Genomic DNA, 14,820 nt, shown 5'->3' on the forward strand with positions numbered 1-14,820 from the left:
TTATTCCCTCTAAGTTTTAGATTTTTAATTCCATACCTAGACATGGTGGTGCACATCTGTAATCGCAGCACTCAGGAGGCTGAGACAGGAAGATGAAGAGGTCAAGTCCAGCTTGGGCTACAATAGTGAGTTCAAGGCTAACCTTTGATACTCAGAATCTGAGATCAAGGACTAACAGTGAGCCCTTTACAGAGAAATACTGAATATTAGCTTTAAATAAAAAAAGTGCTTTCTGAAATGAAGTTCCCCCTCTATACCACTTTTGTCCCTGTGTTGCCCAAAAAGAATGTCTGCTGTTACATTTGTCAATCTTTGTTTTCCTGTGTGTGTGTGTGTGTGTGTGTGTGTGTGTGTGTGTGTGTGTTTAGGACACATTAACACATTTGACCATTTCCAAAGGAAAGGGCAGCTGTAAGCCTGTATTAATGGTCAACACTGTTCACAACAGCTAGAAAGATATAGAATCAACCTAAGCATCCATCAACAAATGACTATTTCAAAAATGAACATTGCAAGGGGTGTTTAATGGGGAAGTGGTGTTTAGCAGGGGTATCACTCACAGGGGGGCTTCCCCTTCTCAAAAAGAGAAAGTAGAATGGGGGAGGTCTTGCATGAGGGGGTCCTTGGAGAAGGGGGCTGATAGTGGGCTGTAAAGTGAATAAATGAAAATAAAAAATTATTAAGATGTACATTGCATATACCAAGTGATACTGCCTATTCATAAAAAAAAAGAGCAAAATCATAACTGTGGATAAACCTGGGAATAAATCAAGCAAAGTGAGGCACAGAAGAGCAAATCCTACCTGAATCTTAAAGAACAGCGATTAGCAGAGGGTGGAGGATAGTGGGAGAGATGGGTTGGGACGTTGTGAGTCACCTGGTCATAGTGTTAGGAGGAATTAAAAAAATTATCTCCAGAAGGGTGGGGATTTGGTCAAAGGTTACACAGCCGTAATTAGATAGTAGGGATGGTTTCTGGTACTTCCACAGCAGGAGAGCACACAGGCACAGTCCAGATGACAAGGATGGAGCTGGGGTGGTGGGCTGTAAGTAACTACTAATGATCTCTTTAACATGGTAATACTGTTCTGGCATGGCCAGGACTGCCTCTTGATGTTATCTCAGGAGAAACATCGCTTAAACAATGTGGATAATGGATGATCTGAGATAACTTGATGCCAACAGAGAGCTGCCTGGCATTTTGACACAATGTGCTGGAAGAAACTGTTCTGTTAACATTTGGTCAAACAGGACTTAAAGGGGTGATTGTAAGACACGTGAATCAGAGTTCCTGTGCTGCTATTAAAAAAAAAAAGCCAGCTGGATGCTGTTAGTGCTAGAGAAGGGACTTAGAAACCCAAGGCCTGCGACCAACCCCAGCACTCACGCCCCCACACACACTGACAACACAGGTCAGGACACTAACAACTTGAGACAGTTACAACAGCATCACAACTCCTACAGTAACAACTGAGAGGCTCTGACGTTTAGAGAAAACAAATAAAGAGATATATTCACAAAAGCCTTTGTGGCCATTTAGAACCGATACACAAATACTTTACTAACAAGCCTCCCTTTCACACTAAAAACGTCGGGGGAACATCTTTAAAACAAACAGATCTTGGCAGAAACTTGAGAAATATCTAAAACAACCAGCCCAGGAAAGCATTCTGATTCAAAATTAACCAAAAATTAGCCAAACACTTTCTCCTCCTACCATGGTATATCAGACATCAAACAGCAATGCCTGAACTATCTACTGTTGGGACTGCTAAATGTCTAGCCTAAAATAACCAAAGGAAAAGGGGCATACTGAAAGCCTCCTCACTCACAAATTAGTGCAAATTTTAAAAGCCTATGAGAGCCCCGCTTTGCTGTAAGGCTTTTTTTTAAAGATTATAATTTAATGACAACAGCTCCCCCTTCTCTGTCCTCCAAACTCTCCCATACTCTCCTCCTCTCCTCAGTCTCTGCTTTGATGTTTTTCTGTATCAGTTAAAAAAGCCTAATTCCAGGAGCCAAGCATGTCCTCACAGCCGTGTTACCCAGGGCTGCAGAAGGCAAGAGCAAAAGGATTGAGAGTTCAAAGACAGCCTAGGCTACATTAGTGACGTTTTGTGTAAGACAAAAAAGAGTAACTTAATTATTTTTAATTATAAAACTACAATCCAGGATAACTTCCAAAAGAGTGGTAGGGCATAACATCTCCTTCTTTAAAAAAATTGTGTGTGTGTGTGTGTGTGTGTGTGTGTGTGTGTGTTTAATGTATACTTTTTTTTTTTTTCAGGAAGGGTGTCATGTAGCCCAGGCTAACCTCAACCTCCTATTGCTACTGCTCCTGCCTTTTAAGATCTGGGATTTCAGGCAAGTGCTACCAGGCCTGGCTCTGAAATTTGAAAGCGTCCTAGGGACACATAAAAAAATCTGAAAATTGATCTGGGGTAAACACTTTTATTCCATCTCTCAGCCTGCTTGCCCATCCTGTGCATCTGCAGCAATGCCAGGACCACTGAACCTCTTAACTAAACAGGAAGAGCTGCTAATAATGATTTTCATAAGACCTACAAACACTCAATGTGCCCCGCATTCTAGCACATTGGTGACGTTCACACCAATCTGCTGCTTGCCAGACTCATCTTTTTAGTTTTCAAATTCCACGTCAAGTAACAATAAAGCCCCCTAAAATTTTTAAGTAAAATTGAGAGGCCTGAGCCACTTAAATAACCCCAAATCCTAAACTAACACTTAGTAAGATTAACAGTGGAGGAAGAGGGTGTGGCTTGGGGTTGGTTCCATTTACAACCTATTGACTGAAGTATCTTAGCAACACTTTCCCTAAACACTCCCAGAAGGCAAGAGTGGGTCAGAGTCCCGCTTACTCAATATGCATTAAGGGGCCAGCCCTTGGTCTCTGAGGATGTAACAGAAGCCATCTGAGGGACAGCAAAGATGTCTGCTTTAGCAGGAAACATTTTCACGAGAGATAGCAGCCTTTTCTCCCACTCGCTTCCTTTTAGAACTAGCATCCTCTGACATTACAGCCATGCTAGGCAGCAGCAGTCAGGGAGGAAATGAATCACAGAAATTAGTCAGGATTTCCTATTTAGTTACTTAATAATCCAAACCCGGAGGCAGGAGGTAACCCTGAGCAAGCAGAGCGATCTGCCAAAGCCAGGCTTTTTCTAGCACTTAAACAAGCTAAAGGCAAAAGGGAAACGCGCATATCCAAACCCAACGTCCACGTGTGCACTTGGGTCTGAAAGCACATGTAGGCACACACAAGAGGATGTGTCTTCCTGCCCACCACAAAGGCTGATGGCTGACATTCTTGGAAGACAGGCTAACAGGAGAGAGGCAGAACATGTATATTTCATCATAATTTTACAGAATTGAAGACCCAAAGACCAAACGAGAACCACACATTTTTTTTTTAGGCTTAGGTTTGCTGACTCACAGACAGCCATGTTGAGTTATGAGTAGACCAAAAGGTATGACGGAAGGCTAAAGACCACAGCCTGCCCAGATGTTTCTTTTCCTCCCTGTGTAGTACTTTGCCCTCCCAAGGCTGGGACAAGACCGCTGTGAGCTGGTCTACATGGCCTTATCTTTATGGCTAGCAGAAGGACAGATCAGCAGGGGAAGATTAAGGTAATATTTGTAGGTTTTATGGCTGGCTTTGGAAGAAAGGGCTCTGGTTTCTGTGACCTCGCTTGGGGAGGAGGAATGAATTCTAGTTTCTGTGCTTTGCCTTGGGAGAGAATGAGGGAGGGATGACACACAGGAAAAAGACAGGAAATGAGCGAGAAACCTTCGCACACTGTTTTCTGAGCTCCAGCATATGAAAAGGCTGATACACCTAGAGATTTCTAGTCACTGACTATGGTTTGGATTGTTTTTTTTTAGGAACTTCGAGGAACAAGCTGTGTGTTTCTGTTGGTACACAGGTTTTTAGAGACACGGTCTCATGAAACCCAGGCTTACTACTGAGCTGAGGGTAACTTTGAACTTCTGATTTGCCCGTCTCATTTTCTGCAGGACTATGGGCAACACCAAGCCTACTTTATGCCAGGCAGGACATTGAATCCAGAGCTAGGCAAACTCTGGGATATATCCTCAGACCTAAGTTCTTTATGTTGTAACTGTTTTAAAGTATTATTGTTTATTTGCAAAACAAGAGCATTGCTTTACAACTGTTTTTTTATAGAGTAATATATATTCACTATAAAAGCTAAAATTGCATGCAGACATACATAACAGAAAATGACTTTTCTGCAGTCCCATTAACTATAAATGCTTTAAACTCAAAACTGTGTCATGTTCTATTATTATAAACTCTCAAACGTGCAGGATTCACAAGGTATTATGCAGACTCAAGCACATTCTCTGCCTCTGCTGGGAAACTATTGGTGTTAAAACAGTCTAGCAATGCACAGCACACACTCGTCACAGCTGGTGCTTATAAGTCCTGTGACTAAGACCTGAGTACCAAGGCAGACCACTAAGTTCTGAATCTAATAGTGAGTGGCTACTACCTTCCTATAAAATTATCCTCTTTTTTTCTTCTAAATACACAAATTCTAAATATTTAATCCTTAAAATATACTGGTACCCAGCCATGGATACAGTGCGGCAGCTGGATCACAGTCCATGTTCAGTATGTTATACTTCTCTTAATAGAGGCCAAGTTGGTCTGTGGTCTCACTGTCATAGGAGATGTGAGGAGGACACTCACATGTCATTGTCAGATGTTTGTCACATTGCAACTGAACCACGTCACATTCCTTTACAGTTACAGTACCGTGTGAGGATCACACATGGAATTTGACATCAGTGATTTCCACAGCTTGATGAATACAGTCTATCCAATAACTAGTGTCAATCTCTATTTGGAAAATGCAAAACTGACAACTCCCTGTCATTTATGGATTTGCCAAGCAAGTCATTAATATTCCACCCATGTTATTAGTAAAAATACTGCACAGTAAAAAAAATAAATAAAACTACTTAGTTATAAATGGGGATAAAAAAATGATAAATGACACAGTATCCATGGGCCTTGGGCACATTATGCTCTGTAGAATAGGCCAGAACCAGAAAGATAAATATTTTTTTTTTTAAGATTTTTTATTTATTATTATATGTAAGTACACTGTAGCTGTCTTCAGACACACCAGAAGAGGGAGTCAGATCTTGTTACAGATGGTTGTGAGCCACCATGTGGTTGCTGGGATTTGAACTCTGGACCTTCGGAAGAGCAGTCGGGTGCTCTTACCCACTGAGCCATCTCACCAGCCCCAGAAAGATAAATATTATAAGATTCTTCTTACATAAAATGTGTAGACTAGGCAAATTCCTTGAGATGGAAAGTAGAGTAAAGGTTACAAAGATGTGGAGGGAGAGGGAGTCTTTGATGAGTGAAGTTGTTACTGAGGCTATGGGAACATTTTGTAAACAGAGAGTGGTGAGGGTGAATTTCTTGTCACTGAACTGTACACTTGCAAATGTTAAAGAGACTGCATGCATTTTATCACAATGCTTGTCCAATGGAGTCATTTACTGGTCTAGATGGCAACTTAGATGAGTCACAAGGTTACCATGCTAAGAGAAAGAAGGTAATCTCACAAGGTTACGCATTGTGTGATTCTATATTTATAACACTCTTGAAATGACAAATCTGTAAAAAAAAATGTAGAACAGATTTGCAGTGGAAAAGGAGAAGGGTAGGTAAGACATTGGTGTGGTTACAGACCGATCTGAGCAGGAGGCTTCAGGTGACAGCCTGGTTCTGTACCTTTCTGCTCCTTCCTGAGGTGTGGTCTTTTGCTGTGTATTGTAATGGTAACTAGTGGCCTCCAAGGCCAGGTGGCTCGCAAGGATGAGAATCCAACCCTACAATGGGACCTTGCTCCTTTAATTTAAAACTATTGGCTAAATAAAGATGCCTATAGCCAATAACTGGGCAGAAAAGAGGTAGGTAGGGTTTGGGTTCCTGGGCCTGGGGTCTGAGGAGACCACAAGGAGAGAAGGAGAGAAGGAGGGAAGAGGAGAAGACACCATGGGTTAGGTGAGTCATAAACACACGGCTATGACAGCTGGCCAACTGGAGTTAAGAGCTGCCCAGATGGAACATGGCAAGTTATAATTCGAGGTTATTGATGGGAACTAAATTCTAATAGCTTAGAGGATAGATATCTGTCCAGATCTAGTGCTGATTAAGGCTTATTATAAATATAAAGTTTATGTGGTTTTTATCTGGGAACTGAATAATTAAAGGCAGAGTAGAAGCCCTGGATTGAGATTAAATATTTTCTACAACAGCTCCTCCCCGTTCCCACTCTGGGATCGGAACCCAGGGCCTCGTGGCCTGTAGGCAAGCCCTCCCTGGACTCCATCTCCAACGCTGTGCTGTACCGTGACTGAGGTACTGGAAGCAGGGACCTATTCCAATGATGAAGTGTGCCTTCCTCTAAGTACACACAATGAGGGCCAGTGAAAGAGAAAAGCTCAAGACAGGTGAGTGACGTCAGTGTTCTGGCTGTGACATAAATACTACGATTCGGCAAGTGCTGCCACTGGAGAAGATGGGTGAAGTGTCCACGAGACCACTCTACAGCGTTTCCCACTGTTCCATACATCTACAGTCTTCTCAAAGTCTAACTTAGAAAGCAAAAAACGATGAAGCTAGGCATGGTGGCAAATGCCTTTGATGCCAGTACTCAGAAGTGGAAGCAAGCAGATCTCTGTGAGTTTGTGGCCAGCCTGGTCTAAACAGAGTTCCAGGAGTGTCAAGGTTGCATATATACCCTATCCCCAAAACAAACAGAACAAACTTATTAAAAACAGTGAATAGAAGAAGGGAAAGCTTACTCTCTCACCCACTGCTACCATTTCCCACTGCCTGCTGTTACCATGGTTACTAAAACCGCAACCTCCCCTCATTAGACATTCATCCTTTTATTAAAATTCCTCACAGGTTTGTTTAGTTGTAAGTTTAGTTAGGTATGAGAATGCAAGTCTTGTTTATAAAAAAATTATTAAAATCTTGGTTTACTATTAAACACATTAACTTAAAATTCTCAAATTTCTCAGAAATAACTTGGTAAATAGTATAATACCTAAAACAACAAAACACAACACTGTCTAGTAGAGATAAGTGAGCCATATGCCTAGTGTAATAGTCATATTGATAAAAATAGAGGAGGAGCTGGGGTGTGGCACAGTGGTATAGTACTTGCCTTGCATGTACAAGGCCCCAAGTTCAATCCCCAGCATCAAAACAACCAACAACAAACAAAAGACAGCAAAACAACACAAAACAAACAACAACAAAGATATAATTTTTTAAATATTATTATTTTGTTTTCTTGAGATAGGGTCTCCCTATGTATTCCCAACTATCCTGGAGCTTGCTATGTAGAGCAGGCTGGCCTCGAATTCACAGCAATCCTCCTGCCTCTTCCTCTCAAGTGCTGGGATTAAAGGTGTGAGCCACTATGCCCAGCCCCAATGTATATTATTGTGTGTGTGTACATGTGTGTATGTGTGTATGTGCTTATATATTCCTATATATGTGTGTGTGTGGTTGTGTATGTATGTGTGCAGTGTACTCCTGAATGTGTGTGACTGTGTGTGCTTGTGTGTATGCCATGTACTCCTGAATATGTGTGTGTGTGGTTGTGTGTATGTGTGGTGTACTCCTATATGTGTATGCATGGCTGTATGTGTTTATGTTTGTGCGTGTGTGATTGTGTGTGTGTATACTCTGTATATATGTGTGTGGCTGTGTATGTGTATACTCCTGTATATACGTCTGTGGTTGTATGTGTGGTTGTATGTGTAGTGTACTCCTGTACGTGTGTGTATGTGTGTACTCCTGTATATGTGTATGTGTGGTTTTGTGTGTATGTGTGTGTGCAATGTACTCCTGAATATGTGTGTATGATTATGTATGTGGTTGTGTGTGTGCTTTTGTAAGTGTGTGTTTATGGTTGTATGTGTAGTTGTGTGTAGTTGTGATTGAGGTTGTATGTGTATGGTGTTCTCCTGTATGTGTGTGTATGTGGTTGTGTGTGTGTGTGTACTCCTGAATATGTGTGTGGTTGTATGTGTATATACTTTTGTATATGTATGTGTGTGGTTTTGTGTGTGTGTGTATACTCCCTGTATGTATGTGTGGTTGTGTGTACGTAGTTGTGTGTGTGTACTCCTGTATATGTGTGTGGTTGTATGTGTATATACTTTTGTATATGTGTGTGTTCATTTTGTGTGTGTGTATGTGTGTGTATACTCCTGTATATGTGTGTGTGTGGTTGGGTATGTGTGTGTACTTCCTGTATGTGTGTGTACACACATGTATGGGTACACAGACACATGCATGCTCACGTGGAGGCCAGAGGCTGGCACTGGCTAGCTTCCTCTATAGCTATGGTTCTTTTGAGGCAGAGTCTCTCACTGAACCTGGAGCTCTGAAGCGGCTCGGCTGGCTGGCCAGCAAGCTCCAGGGATCTGCCCATCTCTTCTCTGCTTCCCCAGCACAGGGGGTACAGCCATGCCTGGCTTACAATGTGGATGCTGGGGAACTGGACTCAGGTCCTCAAGCTAGAGCAGCAAGCACTGTACTGAGCTGAGCGAGCCATCTCCTCAGCCCTGTAAAATGTAACTTTAAAAATAAAGTCTTTAAATAAGGCACATTTTATCATAATAAAAAAAATCCTTCAAAGAAGAAAATCAGACTTGCTTTATGTGCATTTTATAAAATTAAATTACCAGAAAGGCTAGTTGGAGATTGGCATGATCCAATTTAAACAATATAAGATTTTCTGACTCTTCCCCCAAAATACATCATTGTGAAACATTTTTAAAAGATGGTAGCATCAAGTATGATTCCACACGAGCCTGTGTGTGCCAAGTACCAGCCCAGAGGCTCCTCACACACTGCCTCCCTCACGTTACCATCACAGCCTTACAGGAACAAGACTTTACATGTGGCCTCTCGTTTACATGTGAGAAGACACTGCACATACATGAACATGGGTTGCCAGTGTCACTCAGAGCAGAGCTAGGATTTGAAAGAGTCTGGTGCCATAGCCTGTGCCCTTCCAGCTCTCCCTGCCTGCCCTCCCACTCTCCTTACAGCCCGTTGGCTTATACTTTCTCCATTTTGTATTAATGAGCACAAAAGCTCTTACTGAAAGATTACACCCAGATTAAGGCCACTGAGTGTAGAGAAGGCACTCCAAATGGTTATTTTGATCTCAAAGATGCTCTCTCCCCTAATTTAATCAAGCTAACCAATAGCCTACATTTGCTATGGCAGGGGATGAAGTATATGCTAGAGATATAAATCGCTACCTCGATCTAGTTAAACTAGTTATGAGCTCTTTAAATATCCACATTCCTAACGAGGGAAGGGAAAACAGGCACACAGTCAAAGCTGCACATTTGAGAACTTGCAATACTAGAGAGATGTGTTTTGTGTGTTCCTGATAAGGGGATGTGCTTAAGGAGTATGCCAGAAACCAGCTGTTGGATAAAGTCAGCGCTCAAACCTGCTCAGACTCATGGGAACTCTACGGGTTAAAATTCAATTCACCAGGTCTTAACCTGCCTGCTCTATATTACCAAAGCTTTTTAGCGTCTTCCACTTGTCTGTCTTTGCACATCAACACTCTCCATTTCAATTGCTTTAATCATGACACTCTCTTGGTAACAGCACCCAAAGCTCTGAATGACACTGAAAAGGACATCAGTGCCTTCTTTGAAAAAGGATGCTGTAAGTTACTGGATCAAATAAATTAACGGATTAATTAATTTAATTAATTCATAATGAAGTAAAGGATTTTAGAAAGATAGCCTTACTCTTGCAACCCAACAATGCAAAGTAATCCAATTTAAAACTGGACTAATTTGGGGGGCTAGAGAGATGGTTCAGCAGTTAAAAGCGCTGACTGTTCTTCCAGAGGACGCAGGTTCAATCCCCCGCACCCCACAGGAGCTAACAATCATTTGTAACTCAGTGTCAGAGTTCTCAGCCCGCCTTCTGGCCTCTGCTGGAAATGCATGCCCGTTGTACACACACCAAAGTAGCCATACACATAAACTAAAAATAAGTAAATCTCCAAAAATACTTTTTTTTAAAACAACAGGCTACATTTTAAACATGTATTTTTACTAACTTAAAATAGCTATAAGCACATGAAAATGCATTCAACGTAGTCATTAAGAAAGTGCAAATCAAACTCACAGTGAAGATCTGAGAGAGCAGCTAAGTGGGGGAGGAGATGCTCACTGGTAAGTACGAAGACCTGGATTCAGCCAGGCACTAGTAGCTGGTGGCGCACGCCTTTAGTCCCAGCACTTGGGAGGCAGAGGCAGGCAGATCTGTGAGTTCGAGGCCAGCCTGGTCTACAGATCCAGTCCCAGGACAGCCAGGGCTTCACAGAGAAACCCTGTCTGGAAAGACCAAAAGAAAAGGCCTGGATTCAACCCACAACATGAAACAAACAATCGGATGAGAGAAGCCGGGGAGAGAGCACTTCATATTTTTCAGGAAGGCTAAAACAAAAACAGGAGTAAGCACTGGACCCTATATGGTACTGGGAGAATGTTTTAAACGGCCCAAACTCTTTGGAAAACAGTTTGGAAGTGTTTCACAAAGCTTTGCACAGAGCAATCCTGTGACTCAGCAATTCCACTCCTAGAGAGATGAAAACACACATCTACAAAAGAGCCGCACGTGTGTGCTCAACAACACTTCATATCATAGAAAAACATGGAAAACACCCAAGTGGGCATCCAGAAATGAATACACAAACAAACTATGCATATTCACATGATGACATGTTAATAAGTGAGAAGGAAGTGTTAAAGTACTCTTTCAAAACATAAATAAGTCCTAAAAGCAAGGTTAAGTGAAAGAGACCAGTCACAAAAAGCCAGGTACTGAATGAGTCTACTCAAGGAAGTATTCAGAGAAGGAGATTCAAAAAAAAAAAAAAGTGTGTGTGTTGGGGGGGGGGGGGGAAATGGGCGCAGTGGTTACAAACAAATACTGCTATTCCAGAGGAACAGCTCACAAAAACCCTGCAACTCTAGCCCCAAAAGATCTGATGCCCTCTCTTGACCTCCTCACTCAGCACCAACACACACACACACACACAACGCATGCAAGAACACACACAAGCACATATACATAGATAAAAAAAAATTTTTAATTAAAACATAAGAAAAAAGGAGTTTTGCCAGGGACGAGGTATAAGTGATACTGGATATTGACCATTGGAAGTTTTCTAGAATTTAAAAAAAATGGTGCTACTAGAGAGCCTGTGTGTCTTTAAAACCACTGAGTTCTTATGCTTTACACGGCAAGCATCACCCTACGTGAATTAGCCCTCCGTAAAGCTGCTGTTAGAGAGGAGAGGAGACAGATTGTCCTCTTTCGTCCTCTACCCCCTGGCCTATGCGGAGTAAAAACCCTTCCGTTTGAATACAGAAGGCAGTGTTTCCGGGGTGCAGATAGAAGGGTCCACAGATAAGGACAAGCCTCACTACACAGAACCTCAATAATAAAAGAGAGTTTACACACAGAGTGTTTATGATTCTTAAAGTGGCACACACTGCAAATACTAGGGATTGAGTTTAAATGAAGCTGGCTGTTTTGTGAGTCTTGAAGTAACTCGTTCCGAGTCCAGCCGATTTTCATCCAGATTCTGAAAGTAGAAAGTGCATAGCAGCATTTGTTCCAGAGCAGCATACCTCCGGTGTCCGGTCTGATCGGGCGCTATCTTGAGCTACATCTAGAACAACAGCTCGAAAGCGCCAGAAACGTGCCGTGAGATCTCAAGGAGTTGGCTTCAAGGCTGGTGAATCTCGAAGTTCCGCTCCCAGGTTACACCCAGGTTTAACAACACCTGTTTGTTTCTCTGTTACTCATGAGGCAGATGAATGAAGAGCCACATTCCACAGGGAGGAAATGAGGATCAAGAAGATGAGCGAGGACCTAATCAAAAGCCTTTCCTTCAGGATGACAGGGCCGGCTCAGAACACACGCCCATTCCAGAAGCAACGCCAGTTCCCAGAAGGGAACTCCAAGTGCGACTCACTTCAACCTGGGCTCCTCACTCAGTCACTGGCAAGGATGGAATGGACAGGATTAGCTTGCACAAAGCTCCCTAACTTCTTCAACTAAAAGCCACAACAAGAAACAAATGTATGCTACACAGTAGCAGACACCCGGGATCCCACCACTTGCAATGGTGGAGACACTCCAGGCTACGTACAGTGGGCTTAGGCCAGTCTCAAAGTACTAAAATAACAAATAAATAAAACCTCCAAGAGTCATGCCCTGCTTAAAGATGGAAGAGATTCCAAGAAATGCATTATCAGGCAAGTCCATCCTTGTGAAAACATCAAACCCAAACTAAGTTATTAATGAACTCAAAGTCACTATAATGTTATGGACCCATTATTGCTTATGAGGTTGGTCAGTGTGCCATGCATAGCTGCAGCTTGTAAGGTTCGGTTCTCACAAAAGCGACACCGACATCTGTGAAAGAATACTGACCCTGCCTGTGCAGAGCGCACTTAGGTGTGCTGGCGCTCCTTTTCTATGACCCTGTGTCCGTCAACCTCTGGGTAACTGGCTTATCCAGTCAGAGATCACACTTGAGGGAAGGGTAAAGCCATCCTGCTACGGCATGATGGAGAGAACCTCAATATTGTTCCAGGATAAGCCACTGCACCCACAATATCACCCATAGTGAGCATGGGTGACACATTCTCTTATTTGATCTTACAAAAGCAGTGCCAGATTAAAAACATCTAAATGGTATGCACAGAATGTGGATAGAGTTTTGTCTTCTCATTTTTAGACTTCCCAGTTTCCTAGAGAAGAGTATGACCTACAGTCCTGACTATCTAAGAGGCTGGGATTGCAAGACGTTTCATCCCAGAGTTCAAGGCCAGCCTGAGCACTCAGTAAGACCTGTTACCAAAACAAAAATAGCTTTCTCAGGGTATGGCCACCAGGCACTAAAACCACAAATAAGTTTTAAAAGACAGGCAAAGGGAAATCGAGAGATGGTTCTCAAACAGAAATGGTATCCGGCAGTGCCCAAAGCCACAGCTGAGAGGAGCATGCTACCTGAGCCTGCTGGGTAGGGACCAGGGATGCGGCTACACATTATATGGGAGAGGTTTCCAATCAAGGATCCGCTCACTCAGAACAGCAGTGGTGTGAAGGCTGATTAACGGAGTACAACCTCCCACGCTTGCTTCTGTTAGCTCATCTAAAGCCCACATGTCATTCTGAGGTAGGAGAGTACTAGATAAATCTGGATTGTGCTCCCCTTATAGGGGCCAAGTTTTACAAATGGAAAAGACTTAGCAGGAAGCAGGGTCGACTTTGTTCAGTGTTGAAATTCTGCCTTCCAAAGGCAAATTATGGTTGGCGTAGTAGCTCAGCAATTATAGGCCCTTGTCACCAAGACAAGCCTGACAAGATGGGCCCCATATGGTGGTAGGAGAGAACCAGCTCCCACAGGTGTCTTATGAACTCCACATATACACCAAGGCAGGTATGCACACACACACACACACACACACACACACACACACACACACACACACTCACACTGAATACAAAATGAACTTGTAGGACTGATTTCATTTATAAAAAGACCAAAACGGCAGGGATTTTTTTAATCACTTAACTATATAATGTAATTATTCTTTTGTCCTTGGTGACGATGCTGGGGAATCAAACCACAGCATGATGCCCGGTACGTGATCTGTCTCCGAGGTATATCTCCAGGCTAGGCTCAAACTCTCTCCTTCTGCCTCCACTTCCACAGCGCTGCAACAAAGGCATGTGTCATCACACCCAGGTCATTGTACAAATGGAAAGACTACCAGCTCACCTTTGAGACGGCAGGCTGTACCTACACTGAAGCCATCGGGAGACCTGGCATACTGTAAGCAACTGTAACCACAATCCTCAGGTCTACCAAGATACAAAGAATCAAGAAGTCATTGTCTCAAGGTCCACCAGGATGGGACACTGACATCCCCCTTCATCCCCTTCTCCCATCTCTTCGTTCTCCTGACCAGACACTGTCTTCCTAATATCTCCTGTCTTTGCTAGATCCTCATGCCAGTCTCCTGAACCATGCGCAGATGACACTAGTCACCCCATGGCATCTCAGAGCCCACAGAGTTTCAGTTATACAGGTGTGTCTTTCCTGTATTCACATATACACCAAGGCAGGTATGCACACACACACACACACACACACACACACACACACACACACACACACTCACACTGAATACAAAATGAACTTGTAGGACTGATTTCATTTATAAAATCCCTAGTACACCTCAGAGGAGGGAAGGGGGTAAGAGCAGTGACCTCAGACTTAGTTCAAATAAAGTCTCTCCCAGTTACTTCACCACACACTTCCTCTTCTTACCCATAACCACATCTTCCTTCAACCGGAAGCCCATATAACACCGAGACCGCCCTCGGTTACCCCAAATTGTAGGCAGGGGCTTTTCATTTGTCTCTCAGCAGGAATATGCTTTACCTGTGTCCTCGAAAGGATGGTAAGCCTTCAGTCAGCCCTTCTGTAACTACTCAAATCTAAACTGATCTTCTAATTACTCTTCCAAATTCCCCGTGGTTTTTAACCGCTTAGGACTTTTAAACACTCTTTTTCGGGGGAGGGAGGAATTCTCATCTTCTAAAGCCTGCCTCCCGTGATAGAAATCGAAGGCTGACTTTCCCAGCCTCTCTTTGCAAACAGGGTGGCAGCTCTATGGCCA

At 42.9% G+C, this 14,820-nt stretch overlaps 1 protein-coding gene and 1 long non-coding RNA gene across 4 annotated transcripts in view; one reads left to right on the forward strand and one right to left on the reverse strand.

Annotated features, from left to right (window-relative positions):
• Window positions 1-14,820, reverse strand: part of Mcu (mitochondrial calcium uniporter) — a 170,426-nt gene that overhangs the window by 128,147 nt on the left and 27,459 nt on the right. The gene's annotated exons all lie outside the window — the stretch shown is intronic.
• On the forward strand, window positions 334-7,277 carry Gm40671. The gene is made up of 2 exons (XR_871744.3): window positions 334-3,648; window positions 6,319-7,277. It is a non-coding gene; the product is annotated as a predicted gene, 40671 (long non-coding RNA).

Source organism: Mus musculus, chromosome 10 (genome assembly GCF_000001635.26).
Source record: "Mus musculus strain C57BL/6J chromosome 10, GRCm38.p6 C57BL/6J".
Taxonomy (NCBI): Eukaryota; Metazoa; Chordata; class Mammalia; order Rodentia; family Muridae; genus Mus; species Mus musculus.